The sequence below is a fragment of the Lytechinus variegatus genome, chromosome 9, assembly GCF_018143015.1.
Source record: "Lytechinus variegatus isolate NC3 chromosome 9, Lvar_3.0, whole genome shotgun sequence".
Classification (NCBI taxonomy): Eukaryota; Metazoa; Echinodermata; class Echinoidea; order Temnopleuroida; family Toxopneustidae; genus Lytechinus; species Lytechinus variegatus.
The window spans coordinates 5,484,290-5,499,793 of record NC_054748.1 but is presented as its reverse complement, the minus strand read 5'-3'; the positions used below and the strand labels follow the sequence as shown (position 1 = coordinate 5,499,793).

Genomic DNA, 15,504 nt, shown 5'->3' with positions numbered 1-15,504 from the left:
CCAATATGGGAAAAATGACTTGCCCTACACGCACGCGTTTTCAAAAGTAAGACAACAACATTTACTACAGTCTCTCACCTTCCCACGGCAAAAACTTTGCAAAGGTTAAAAAAGAAACATTGTGTATATGCACAGTGACAAATATTACAGTTGTTTTGCATCACTTTATTGTGCGAAAAGCAATAAAGGAACAGTGTGAGAATGACAATACATATATAAATTTACAGAACAGAAAAGAGCCCAGGACATGGTCACATTACTGACGCAAGCAGGGCAGATTAACATAATGTTACAGTTTAGTTAAACTACCAAATAAGATGGAACGATCTAGAGAACATGGAAAAAATTTACTAAGAAGTTAATTTCAAATTATCATGTCACTTACTTTCAGTGTTAAAGTTCTACGTGTCTCCTGTTATTATAGTCCATATCAGAAGTGAAAGACTCCGTACATGTCGTACCAGTATGCAGGTATCAAAGTCAAACATCCACTCTAATTGAAATATCCTTTTAGGTTGTCTTTATCAAAGTTTTGCTTGGCAAGGAATACCTAGCAATCAAACGATGATTCCTCTTCATGTATCAGTACAAATAATGTTTTAAGAACAAATTCTAACACAGAAGTAATACCATTTAACTTTAAATAGCATTTATGATCACAAAATCAAGACCAACGTGGTATTCCCCACTGATGCAAACGCGCCGTGATAGATATTTCCGAGCCGTATATGGGGATTTTTTTTAATCGTATTGCATATGCTAATTTGTACAGAAGATCCACTCAGCCGTCAGATTGAGAGTTGAAGTTCAGTCTACCTGTATACGAGCGTATACATGATTACCACGATAAATAAATTATAACATGAATCAGTCTTTAGGACTGTACAGTGTGAGACGGTGTCAAGTTCAAAGAGTGAAATTGCATGATATTTTAAATATCATTAGATATATGGAATATTCTAAAGAGTGTAAAATATGTGTCGTTAGGAAGAAGATCAGGAGATAACATTGTTTGTCTGATATCAAAATTAAGGCCTTAAAAGAGGCAGTTATTATCATGAAGTTTTTTTTAGTCTGGATTGATGCGTCCCAAGATTTTTTTTATTCCCCCAATAAATGATTTCATTTTGAGGAAAGCGGTAATCAGGCGTCGGGATTTTCGCTTGCAATGGATAATCCGTCTGCGGAGATTAACCGTATTTAAATGAGCGCTTAGACTAGCTACGGTATTCATTTCTTATGATCGAATGTGTTCTGCTTATTGGTACAGGTTGGGCAATGTTGGGGGCAGAATGCCATTATAAGTGATGTCGATACATGAGTTCAATTTAGGAAAGCGGGAGTAGCAAGCGGTGACATATGTTAACTAGTCACTTTCTCGCTGTAACTGGTTGGTACCAGATATGACGACATGGAGGAGAGTGGTAAAGCAGTATTCGCGGATTTTAAATATATATTTTTTTATGTATATATTGTTTATTTCACTTTAGTCATCCATTTACTTCCTTTAATTGATTTATTTACATTTGTTTTCATTTATTGTGGGGATTTTTATAAGTAAAGGCGTACACATGATATACCCTCAGTCACCTGCACAGATGCCTACAGACGTAATGCGTAAGAAAATAGTAATCCTTTTCATCATGTACTAAGAAAGTCCCGTTCTTTGTTTTAAATAAAACAAAAACTCGCTCCATGCTCGCATCGTTAACAAGGCAAGCAAGAGTGCACAACTTGGGAGCGTTTCATGAAAAAACTTTTGTATTGAAGATTTGCCATAGTAACGGTTCTCAGCCAATGAAATTCAAGAAAAGTTGTGGTCCAACAACCTGTCAGACAAAAACTGTTGATTCAATGCTTCTTGTTTTTAAAACCTTGTCGTTGTTTTTTCGTCAGCGGCGAGCACAATCGCCTTAATTTATCCGAAAATTTTTCGACAGGATACATCATTAATCACCTCACAAACTGTTTCATATAATGATCTTGGATAAGAGGGAAATAAAGTTATAGCAAAACAAAAATGAAGATAGTAAATATTAAAGAAAAGGACAATAGGACAGAAACGAAAAACAAGACTTTATAGCTAAGTGTGAGTTAAAGATAAGGAGTGAGAAGAAAGATATGTTGTAGATGAGTGTTTAATAAAGTTAAAACGGGGATTGGCCACAATTTTACGAACAATTTCAACATAATTTTTAACAAGCAGTGTCATGCAAGGAAATCATCACTATCGCTAAGTAAGTTATTAGGCACTCTTAGTCATGAAGATAATTACAGAAATACTATAAGTGTATATGAAAGAAAATAATTATTTAATGAGGCGAAATTTCGTATCTTGACATTTAAAACGTTTAACTGAATTGGCATCTTTGATACCATCAGGTCGTTTATTCCAAACTACTGCCCCTGCATATTTAAATGATTGTTTGAATAGGAACATGGTGGATTTGAGCAAAACTACATTTAGGAAGCTTGCATTCCCTGAATCCATCTCATGGCGATCAAAATGCATTTCAATATTATTTGATAAACTGGAGAGGCAATTCCCCTTACAGAATTGTGTATTAGAAAGGCCAATAAGTAAACAATGATCAAGAGTTTGCCAAGAGAGTTCATTCATCAATTGGTTGTCGCTCTTAATTGATAGTCCGAGATTGTATTATCAAGCTGTTATTTTGTTTTATTTGAAAACATTATTCCTTGTTAGGATTTCGATGTACATTTCCAAAACATTGTCTCAATTTATTGTTCCTAAAAACATTATTTGGTCTTAGTCATGTGATCAAAAACTGGTATACCTTTTCATCTCAAAAAGAAATGAGTTAAAATATTCAAAGTCTGTATTTTTTCCCCTGAACTTTACTTTTTTATGCATTTCGTAATCGTATTTTTATTTTTTTAATGTTTGTTTTATTAAATTTCCCTTTTCAGCCCCCAGATGGGCCTTTACTGTTCAGAGAAAATATGATTAGGTAAAACTTATTAAACGATCATTTTATGACGAAATGGGCCACTTGGCCATTTACCTGGCAATGCACTGGGCAGTTCAGGGTTGCAGAAATTGAAATTGTCCATCTTTTTCGCTAATAACATACACGTTTTATATTGTAGAAGAGAAAATGGGTTTTCTTCAAGTAATAATATAATATTTGATGGCACAATATTTCCGACGCTCACCTCCTCGCCAACGAACGAAATCACTTCTAAATTTATGTAAACTAAGTTTATCGCTTGATAAACGCAGTCTATGAGAACTCTCACTTTTCAGAAAAAAAGGTTATAACAACTATTTTGTTTGGATATGACGTTATTATGTTTTGATAAACTGAGTTTACCTATCGAGAAATATTTTTTGTGTAATATGGGAAAAATGACTTGCCCTACACGCACGCGCTTTCAAAGTAAGACAACGACATTTTCTAGAGTCTCTCACCTTCCCACGGCAAAAACTAAGCAAGTTTAAAAACGAAACATTGTGTAAATGCACAGTGACAAATATTACAGTAATATATTACGATCTAAGGAACATGGAACCATTTACTAAGAAGGTAATTTGAAATTATCATGTCACTTACTTTCAGTAGTAAAGTTCTGCGTGTCACCTGTTATTATAGTCCACATCAGAAGTGAAAGACTCCGTACAAGTCGTACCAGTATGCAGGTATCAAAGTCAAACATCCACTCCAATTGAAATAACATTTAAGGTTGTCTTTATCAAAGTTTTGCTTGGCAAGGAATACCTAGCAATCAAACGATGATTCCTATTCATGTATAAGTACAAATAATGTTTTAAATAGAAATGCCAGTAGTTGCAGTAAACACTGATATCATGAGAAAGTCTGTAAAACCAGGCTTAATTGTCAGAATATCATCGAGGATCTAGATCTGGTACAGTTACATAAACTGAACTTTGTATAATCTTGAAATCTACGCTGAAAAACGTTCACACTGAAGATCATCAATACAGATAGGCACACGTGGGACAGTGTATTATTATTGCTGGAATAAAGACCCGAATAAAGACCCGCGCTTATTTTGTTTATTTCTCAGCAATTACACAATTTCTTCCAGAATCCTTTGGCACATATTTTTCATTCATACAAACAGACACTTGGGTGGTCATTATATTGGATTCTGTAAAAAGTCATTTTGAGATCGTTACCAAAACTTGAATTTATCTTTAAGAACATATTCTAACACAGAAGTAAAATCATTTAACTTTAAATAGTATTCATGATCACAAAATCAAGATCAACGTGGTATTCCCCACTGATACAAACACGCCGTGATAAATATTTCCGAGCCATAATGGGTAAAAAAAAACTTTGAATCGTATTGCATATGCTAATTTGTACAGAAGATCCACTCAGCCGTCAGATTCAGAGTTGAAGTTCAGTCTACCTGTATACAAGCGTTTACGTGATTACCATGATATAGATTATAACATGAATCAATCTTAGGACTGTACAGTGTGAGACGGTGTCAAGTTCAAAGAGTGAAATTGAAAGACATTCGAAATGTCATTAGATGTTAGCGTAAATTCATGGTATATGGAATATTCTAAAGAGTGTAAAATGAGTGTCGTTAGGAAGAAGATCAGGAGATTGCATTGTTTGTCTGATATCAAAATTTAGGCCTTAAAAGAGGCAGTTATTATCATGTTTTTTTTTTGTCTGGATCGATGCGTCCCAAGATTTTTTTTTATTCCCCTAATATATGATTTCATTTTAAAGAAAGGCGGTAATCAGGGCAGGGGTCGGGATTTTCGCTTGCAATGGATAATTCGTCTGCGGAGATTAACCGTATTTAGATGAGCGCTTAGACTAGCTACAGTATTCATTTTTTATGATCAAATGTGTTCTGCTTATTGGTAGAGGTTGGGGGCAGAATGCCATTATAAGTGATGTCGATGCATGGGTTCAATTTAGGAAAGCGGGTGTAGCAAGCGGTGACAGTTGTTAACAGGTCACTTTCTCGCCGTTACTGCTGGGTACCAGTTATGAAGACAGGGAGGAGAGTGGTAAATGCAGTATTTGCGGATTTTAAATTATGTATTTACTTATTTATACAATGTTTATTTCACTTAAGTCATTAATTTGTTTCATTTAATTGATTCACTTATATATTTTTTTTCATTTATTGCGGGGACTTTTATAAGTACACATCATTTACCCTCACTCATCTGCACAAATGCCGACAGACGTAATGCGTAAGAAAATATAGTGGTCACAGAATGTGCTAAGAATGTCACGTTCTTTGTTCAAACGAAAAAAAAATCGCGCTTCACGCTCCCGTTTTTACAAGAGAAGGGTGCACTACTTGGGAGCGTTTCATACAATAACCTTTTTACCGAAGAGTTGCAATAGTAACGGTTCTCGGGAAATCGACTTCAAGAGAAGTTGTCCGGTCTGACATCTTGTCGGACGAAAACTGCTGATGAAATGCCACTTGTTTTTAAAATCTTGTCGTTTTGATTTTGGTATTTTCGTCAGCGGCGAGCACAAACGCCTTTATCTATTCAAACATCTTTTGACAGGATAAAAAAATTAATCACCTCACAGACTGTTTCACATAATGATCGTGGATAAGAGGGAGATAGAAGTTACAGCACAACAAAAATTAAGAGAGTAAACATCAAAGAAAATGATCATAGAACAAAAGCGAAAAAAAGTGTGGGTTGAAGATAAGGAGTGAGAAGAAAGAAATATATATGAATGTTATATCGAGTTAAAACGGGGATTGGCCACAACTTAATGGATAATATCGACATTATTTCAAATAAGCAGTGCCGTGTAGGGAAATCATTACTATCGGTAAATAAGCAGATGGGCATTTTTAGTCATGATGATTATAAAAGAAATACTATAAGTGTATATGAAAGAAAATGATTTTTTTTTGGATTAAGCGAAATTTCGTATCTTGATATTTGAAACGTTCAACTAAACTGGCATCCTGGATATCATCAGGTCGTTTATTCCAAACTACTGCTCATGCGGGCTGTTTCACATAATTATCTTGGATAAGAGGAAAATAGAAGTTACGGCACAACAAAAATTAAGATTGTAAATAATAAAGAAACGGACCATAGGACAAAAACGAAAAAGAAAAAGCAAGTCTTAGCTATGCGTGAGTTAAGGAGTGAGAAGAAAGATAAGGAGTGAGAAGGAAGAGATGTTATATATGAGTGTTAAATCAATTTGAAACGGGGTTTGGCCACAATTTTACGAATAATATCGACATTACTGTTAATAAGCAGTGTCATGTAGGGAAATCATTGCTATCGGTAAATAAGTAGATAGGCATTCTTAGTCATGATGATAATTATAGAAATACTATAAGTGTATATGAAAGAAAATGATTATTTGATCAAGCCAATTTTCGTATATTGATATCTGAAACGTTCAACTGAACTTGCATCTTGGATACCATCAGGTCGTTTATTCCAAACTACTGCTCCTGCATATTTAAATGATTGTTTAAATAGGAACATGGTGGGTTTGAGCAGAACTACATTTAGGGAGTTTGCATTCCCTGTATTCATCTCATGGCGATCAAAATGCATTTCAATATTATTTGATAAACTGGAGGGGCAATACCCCCTACTGAATTGTCTATATAAAAACCATAAAATAAACGATGATCAAGAGTTTGCCGAAAGATTTCATTCATTAATGGGTTGTCGCTCGCAATTAATAGTCCGAGATTCTACTTTGTAGCTGTTCTTTTGTTTTTTATCTACGGTTGACTTGCCGGCTGCTGGACAGTTGCCCAAAGCAGTGATTGCATAGTCTATACTGAATTATGCATTTACAGTACATTAGAAAATATATGTTTGAATCTAAAATTTAATCAACTTCTCTAAGGAATAGTTCTCATAGGCAGTCCATTTACATAATTCGTTGTTGTCCGGTGGATTAGTCCTTGACTTTGAAACAGAAGATCGTGGGTTCAAATCCAAGCCATGACGGAGTTTCCTTCTGCAAGAAATTGATCAACAATGATCTGCACTCCACCTAGGTGAGGTCAATGGGTTCCTGTCGGGAATTTATTCCTGTAAATGCGTGTGCGCTGTAAGCTGAAAAATTACGGCTGTCAATCTACGGGCGGGAAATAATATTCAAGTCCTTTTGCAAGCGCATAGAGAGGTTATGAATTATAATATGCGCTGTACAGTAGAGTACCCCCCCCCCAAAAAAAAAACGAGATTTATAGATGATTCATCATAACTTAATCACAAATAAAATAACCGAATGATCTACCATTGCAAAGCTTAGGATCCCCCATTTCATCTAAAATTATTTACATTTGAAGAGGGGGATAACTAAAAAAGTCACTTGGCAGACTGCATCTGGGTTTCAAAAAGAAAACTACAATTTTAAAACGTTCCATAAATGTTTTTTTTTTTAATATGATACCTCATTTACAAAAAAAAATGATCAAGAAAGAAAAAAAGTTCTGGTTATTTGAAATAAGGCTTGAATTTCAATAATTTGATAAAATGAAGAGGTTTTACAGGCTAGCGTTCAGACTCACTCGACACTCCGTTTTGTAGACAATCAGCCATGCATGACATCTTTTTGTTAACTTTGCGATAGCTTCTGTGGGAAACCGGTGAAAACACGTTTAATTAGTAAAATTATGTTTCGAGGGAACAGAACTATTTTTACTTCTTGACCATTTTCTGTGATAAAGGTATCAAATAAAAGAGCAGATATTTAACTCTTTAGGCATGCATTTTTTTTAAATTCAGATACCCCCACAAAATAATTTTTTGGTGTCATTTCTTCAAATTGTTTTTGCTCACTTCTGCGTGAATGATGAATAATTTAAGTAATTGTAGATGAAAGGGAAGATTTTAAGCCTACATTGGTAGGCTTTTGTCTATTGTATTTATGATTAAGTTATGATAAATCATCGCTAAGTTTCGGGGTTTTTTGTGGGACGCACTGTATATAAAATTTATTATTGTTATTATTATTATTATTTTATTATTATTATTGCTCTCGTCTCATCATTGGATTAACATTTTTATTGTTTTCGGAATCTTAAGCTATCCCGAATGTGCAGAAATGAAAGTACGGTGCTTAGATGAAAATGAGACCATAACTAACATCATTTTTCTTTTGCATCATGATCACAAATTTCCTGTATAAAATGTACATGAATGGAAAGATAAGCATCTTTTCTTTCATGTAATGCCCATTCCATCACTCACTATGCACGCATGACTGAGTTTAATAGAACAACGGAAGAGGTGATACAAAATTTTCGTTTACAAGAGCTAGTAATGATTATGGGTGAGATTTTAATGCTTTTGCTGCAATCGATTCTGAAAACAAATTCAGCTTTAATATTCGTATTATCTTTTTTTCATGAGATCTTATTCGTAAAAAATGAATTACCCATTGTCAAGAAAAGGTTGCATGAACAACATGCTCGCTTTCTGCAGATTCCACTGATCGTTGAAAAACAAGCGTTCCCTTTCCAACAAAGCAGCAGACAATGGGCCAACGCTCAATGGGTGAATGGTCTTCGTGCTTGAGAAAGAAAGCCTTTTATTGGCAGTTCGGGATTTATCTCCAATGAAAATAATTTGGATAGTTATGTATCTGAAACTCCTTTCTATCTTTCATACGTCGCAATATTTCACAGGGGTGACGGATTAATATTTGAAGGGGAAGTGGCATAGCAAAAGAAGGGGCACATAACTTTTTTTACAAGAGGTGACCCCTTTTGGCTCGAAGGGATTATTTTTTCTTACAATATGGGCAACTCCCTATGCAACATTCGACAGCTCCTGATTCGAATAGTTTCAAGAAACTTTTCTGCACGTTGGAAAGAATCCGCACATACTAAGGCAACCGCAAGGTCGCACATATTTCCATCTTTCCATTTTTGTACATATGATGAAGCAAATTTATGATCAAGATAGGAAATATTTACAATTATTTTTTTCTATGTTGCACTATATATATATATATATATATATATATATATATATATATATATATATATATATATATATATATATATATATGTGTGTGTGAGGGTGTGTGTGTGTGTATTTCAGGAATAAGCGAAATGGTAGCTAAATGGACTTGCAATCGGTAAAGTTGCCTCATCAGAGAGTAACCATCGGAACTTTGCATCTTAATCAATTTAGCAGATCTGACAACATATTGGATAACAAATGTTGATGAAACGCTCCAAGTGTTTACTATGTTTAAAGAATGCCTTTTCAGTTTGTTTCCTTTTGAGTGTAGTTGCTAACTTTGAAAGAATAAGCTACTTGAGGCACATTATGATTCTATATGTGACCTGCCGCTCCTAAGGAAGCACTAACTCGCCCAAAATTAATGTTATATATATATATATATATATATATATATATATACACAACAAAAAAAGTAAGTCCCCCCTTGAACAAACATCAATAATTTCCGAACCAATTCGAATTATTGATATATTTTTACATGAGCGTGTAGGTGATTTTATAGGCTACCCTCTGAGTAAATGTTATGGACGTATTTTACGTCATGCTTCAGTGAGCACCGTCAGAAGGCAAAAATGTCACTTTTTAAAAGTCACAAGCCAAATATCATGACTTTGATTCCATTTTACTGGAACTAATTCCACATTCTCATCATGAAAAATAGTTAGAAGGCTTGTAAAAGGTACTTTCTAATAAGTACGATACATTTTTTTTTGCTAAATTTCATGGTTGAATAAACACAAGTCCAAATTTGCAATAATTGGAATTTTTTCACATTTATATCACTAAGAATGAAAGAATATGATGACAGTTATTTTTGGGAAGAGTATCTTCAACAATATTCATCGTTTCACGGTTCAATGAACATTTATTAAAAACAAAAAATACGATTTTCAAGTATCATAGACAAGTATTGTTTCATTTTGGTAACTGAAAATGATCTTTTCTCAACTTTTTCGTTATGTTCACGACCATTTAACATGCTTCAATGATTCAAAGGCGTTAAATTAAACATTCACGCTTGAATGAACATGTGGAATGTGATGCTCTCTTTTTTACGTTATTGGAAAAAATGCAATTCGTAACTATGGATATCTGTTAAAAACCTCCTTGCATAGTTCATTTGATTTGATTTTTATGAAAATCCCGATGTTTAATGCATCAGTGAGCACATAATATTCGAAAATTGTGCAAATGAGAAGAAAGTTCAAAGCCTTGGCCCCACTCTGTGCCGTGTTGAATGGTTATTTTGGTGTGCGCGCCTTTTGGATAGTGTTACTCTGAAGCCATGTGCGAAGTTTCATGAAAAAACTGTTGGCAGAAGTAGCAAAAACCGTCCATGGAAAAACCCTCATTTCATATTTGTGAAAATTTTGACTTCTTCTCTCATAGAATTGTGTACATTATGAGTGCATATGTTTAAGAATAAGTAAACCCTCATTCAATATGGTGCAACTTTTTTTCAAGGCTGTCTTTAGCAATGTCATTTGGCAGTAATGTTTATTTGCCTATGGGCAGAATTCTGTGCAAAAATGAAATCGATATGTTTATTCATGGATGAGTGAGCACGCATCAAAGTGGGAAAATTGGTATTTTCAATGTCACAGACTCATTTTAAGGGGTCATAAAGTGCATATTGATGGCAAATTCAGTTTCAAATGTTTTTGTTTTATCATCCATCATTTCTATCACCACACACTTTTGAACTTAAAACATTTTCATGGTTGAGCGAGTACATTCGAAAACTTAGGAATGAATAGTCTTTATGCGGCATAAATGTATTCTTTTCGTAACAATTTTTCATGATCAGTTTAATTTATGGGCAAATTAGTGGTGGACCCAGAATTTTAAAATGGGGGAGGGGCCTATAATCGGGGGAGCCACCAACATTTTCAAATTTTAACATGATCTATAGCAAGTTGTAAAGGATACTACCATTACCCCCCTATGATGATACGTCACAATACAGGGGCCGCGGAACGTTTTTTTTTCAAAGTGGGGGGGGGAAGGTGGGGGGTAGCTGAGCCAAAAGTGGGAGGGTGGGGGCTGCCCATGCAAAAAATCACAATCGTATGGGCATTTTTACATTTGTGTACATGCTTTTGAAAAAGTGTGGGGGCTGAACCCCCTCCCCCGCTTCCGCGGCCACTGCAATACAATGTGCTCACTCAACCATGAACATACGATATCAAAATTGTGTGTGGAGTGGCTAAATGATGGATAGTAAACCAGTATAACACCATAAAATTCCCTTAAAAACAACATTTGTCCAACAATGTGTTTGCACAATCTGAAATACGACTCTTGTGACTTTCAAAAATGGTCATTTTTAATTCAATCTTTGATTATTCATGCATGACTCAACCGATCAATTTCATATTTCCCTAGGAGTTGCCTAATGAGTGTAGAAATATACCTACGAAATATCATATCTCAAAATAATTCCGTTCAAAAGTTACAGCAATTTGATTTAGGGGGGACTTACTTTTTTTTGTTGTGTATATATATATATATACTTGGAAGACAAATAAAAAAAAGAGTGAGACGTAGCTCTCTTATTTCCTTTTATTTACGAGCTTTCGGCCATCATCGCCCTTCGTCAGGACTACAAAAAACAGAATGGGATAGAACGAACATAACATAATTTGGTACGATTATCATATATGTATATAACTTTGGTATAGTGTTACATTTGTTTATAATGTTGAAGAATTACGTTTAAGAGGTTTGCATGAGATTAAGATTATTCAAAATATTTACCGTTATTTTATTGTAGGTCTTTCATCGGCCCTAGAGGGCGGTGTGCAGTGGGACGGTGACCACAGAAATACGGAATTTCTAGTTAACAATTCGTTGACGGTTGCCTGTAAGGGGGCATTGATATATGTGTGACGTCATTGTATTATTGGTGGTTATGAAGTAATAAACATAAAGAATGAAATAATCAACATTGTTATCTATGCAAACCTCTTAAACGTAATTCTGCAACATTATAAACAAATGTAACACTATACCCAAGTTATATACATATATGATAATCGTACCAAATTATGTTATGTTCGTTCTATCTCATTCTGTTTTTTGTAGGCCTGACGAAGGCCGATGATGGCCGAAAGCTCGTAAATAAAAGGAAATAAGAGAGCTACGTCTCACTGGTCTATTCATTTGTCTTCCAAGTATCTATGAGATGATGAGTACCTGCACCACTCGTTGTGCTGAGGGCCCCATTACATTATATATATATATATATATGTAATGTATATATGATGATTTAAGCTACGTCTACCATTGTTCTCTTTATCCATTTCTTTATATATATATATATAAAGATATATATATATATACCTTTATCATGTTTATATATATACTTTTTTTTTGGGGGGGGGGCTTCAAACAGCACACCCTAAGCTTTAAGCGATATGTAACTTCTCAACAATGATTATCAACAATCCTTAAAAGTACTTGGTGAAATATAAAAACAAATCCCATGAGAGTGTACCAACTTCACATTTTATTCAAATTACACAGAACTTCATTTTCTATAAAGTCCATTCACCTTTGTAAATCACATGTTTTCACATATTTTTAAGCGTATGAACATTTCCTCTTTTGTAATACTTTTTGACATGTACGCGCATTCCAAAGCTCCGTGCCTTATAGACTTCTGAACAGCCAGTCAAGTTTTGTGTACAATCCATCAACGAATGACAGCTTTTGTTTTATGGTCCACAAAATTTTATTCGACCAATTACTTCAGTTCAAGGCGTGGCTTATCTCGGAGCTTTTTCTGGGAAACTTTTTTCCTCACTTCTTCTTGTGATCTCGAGGAGTCAACTTCGTGGTCATGCGTTTACTAAAGAAAGTCGCTAAACCTCGTGGTTTTATACTTAAACCATTCTTTGATTCTATAAGTACCCATACTTGGATCTATACACTTGGATTTTTATTTAGTGGAGTTATGTAGTTTTGAATTTCCGAGTTTAACTTTTCATCTGTAGACATACCTGCTGATTTTTTAATCGCGTTTTTCGTGTGCCATAGAGGAGCTTCAAATTCATTTTCTTCTTTTCCGCGGACAAAATAACGCAACAAGTTTTCTGTTAATTGGGTTCAATGGGATTGTGCAATAACTTTGGACTTCACTTTCGCAGTGATTAATATCTTCCGCGGTTCGGTCATCAACTAGAGCTGTAGCTGCGATTCGTTGCACGCCCTCAACGGACTAAATCGCTCTAACCACCGCAATAAGCCTGTTCACGGAAGTAAACTGCGCACAAGCAGAAAAGGGTCATTTGAGATAAACCATGAAGGTGGCTTTCAAATTCACTGACATAGGCATTTGTGATTTGATGTTTATTCATGTATTCCTTTCAAATATCAATTTTGTCACATCCAAGATGAAGAGTAATAAATAGTGCCTTCATAATCACTGGTATTTGACAGTAGCCTAAACAATAGTCAAATGTACCAAAGGCAGACAATAAAAAAAAAAAAAATCCAAACTTTATCCCTGATGTACTATTATAGTCACCTGGTCTACACAATGCCTTTTCTTCTTAGAATTTGAATACTCTACCGGTAAAGTATTATGCAACATCTACATTTGAAAATGATAGTGCTTTTCCTAATGAAAAATCACAAAGGTCATTTGAGAAAAGTTGATCATGAGCTAACCGTGAACTGGCTTATCGCTAGCTTCCATTATTATCCTCGAGGCTTAATTCATGAACACTGTGAATCAACTCAAGTGAGCAATTTTGGATCAGAAGTCAGACAGGTGAGTAGAATAATAAGTAGAGAACACAGAAAAGTAGTAGTTAGGAATTAATATCCAATCCTGCTGTCCTGTTAATAAGAAAATAAAAAAACTTTAAAATTTGGGGTTCACTTAAGCATGGAATGCAGTCATTGCACAATCTTAATGAAACATTCAAAGGTACCGAATAAGTAGTGATAAAGAAACTTAAATTTCAGGCAATCGGAAGAAGAACACGGTGCGTTAACATGTGTATCACACACAAACGCACACAGATACCCACTGTTCTCAGATTATTCCCCTTTTTGGGGATATTGACAGGGAATTTATGTGTGGCTGTGAGATTGTTCCAGTCATTTACAATTTTGATAACTTCCTGTAGCTTTGTGATTGAGCAAGCCACTTAAATCTGCCGTTGAAGGATATGTGTAACAAACTAAGATTTTCATTTGATCTCATCTGATCTTCATCGGTCTTTCCTTTGATTGTGTGACTTTGGATTCAGAAAGCAATTGATATGAGGGGCTATAGCCTACTTGTGATTGAGCCAATATATTAATTATTGGCAAGTTCTTTGGATAAATTGATCATTGTATCATTGAAACTAGCCTGTGTATTGGCCTTTTTTTCATTTTGGCTTAGCGGAGTTTGTGCACTGCCCGTTTAAAAGATGGATCAGTTTGTTTTGAAAAGCGTTTCAGTTAGAATTAATGTTTCAAATTATCCTGAAATTCTTTTAAAATTGCAAGAAATTGTGATATAGCCGGAAATAGATTCATTTGAAGGGCAAAACACTAATTAAGATATTGTCTTCATCTTTTTACAATCAACCTTGTTTTACCATGCTAGCTTTCGCCCGTCTGGTTTCTTCAGGCTTCTTCAGACTCGCCGTAGATGGGGTAGTTTGAGTATTAGTCATTCGCACTTTGACATCCAAACTTTCTCATTCTTTATTTTCTTGTGCGCCTCAGAATAGAATATTTCTAGATAGATGGCGCTATATAAATGCCTGTTATCATTATTATTGGCGGTAGTGCAACAATCAGGGAGAATGTGTGTGGGAAATAGTTATTATTGATTTGCTCATTAGACATGGCAATGAATGTATTAGATCATATAGATGGATATTGGTGTTTTTTTTTTTACCTTAGAAAGCATAAATGCTTGTAAACATGCAACCAACCAGAAGACCGACGGCTAAACGATCTTCTCCGAGGTACCTGGTAATGACGATGAGTGCATTACCAAAGGACACTAGTGCGTCAGGTAGGAATCGAGGCCGGTTCAAGGGAATCTGAAACCCCCGCTCTTAATATCTACTGACCAAGCTATCGCGCCCCCTTTTATCATGTTTATAGCAATAAGAACCAGCCACATTCTACGAACATGAACAGAGACGCTACACAATACAAACGATCTTCAACGTACATTCCAAGTCTCTTGGACTGGGGTTAGAGCATTGGACTCGTGATAGTATGGTGTGAGTTTGAATCTCCGCTTTTCCGTCGTATCCACCTGGACCAAATGAAAAAAAAACGATTGTAAATTCTCTTGCATATGAAGGTCAGCTACCATGGGGACTAAGCCTGATTCAATCAGACCAAAAAATGTCCTATTTAATTGGTTATATACAAACCATTTTTTTCTTCAACAGGGGGCTGCCGGAGCATCCATTTGATTTACATGTAATTTGAATTCAAAATTTCATTCGTTATGACATTAGTGTTGAAATGTATACCAATGAATCAATAAAGTT

The 15,504-nt window shown here is 35.0% G+C and overlaps 2 protein-coding genes across 2 annotated transcripts in view; one reads left to right on the top strand and one right to left on the bottom strand.

The window, feature by feature from the left end:
* Nucleotides 1–1,670, bottom strand: part of LOC121421241 — a 37,493-nt gene extending 35,823 nt beyond the window's left edge. The window contains exon 1 of the mRNA XM_041615904.1: nucleotides 386–1,670. The gene's annotated coding sequence lies outside the window, so the exon portion shown is untranslated. The remainder of the gene's footprint in view (nucleotides 1–385) is intronic.
* The window catches only part of LOC121421240, a 50,085-nt gene that overhangs the window by 8,675 nt on the left and 25,906 nt on the right, over nucleotides 1–15,504 (top strand). The window lies entirely within an intron of this gene.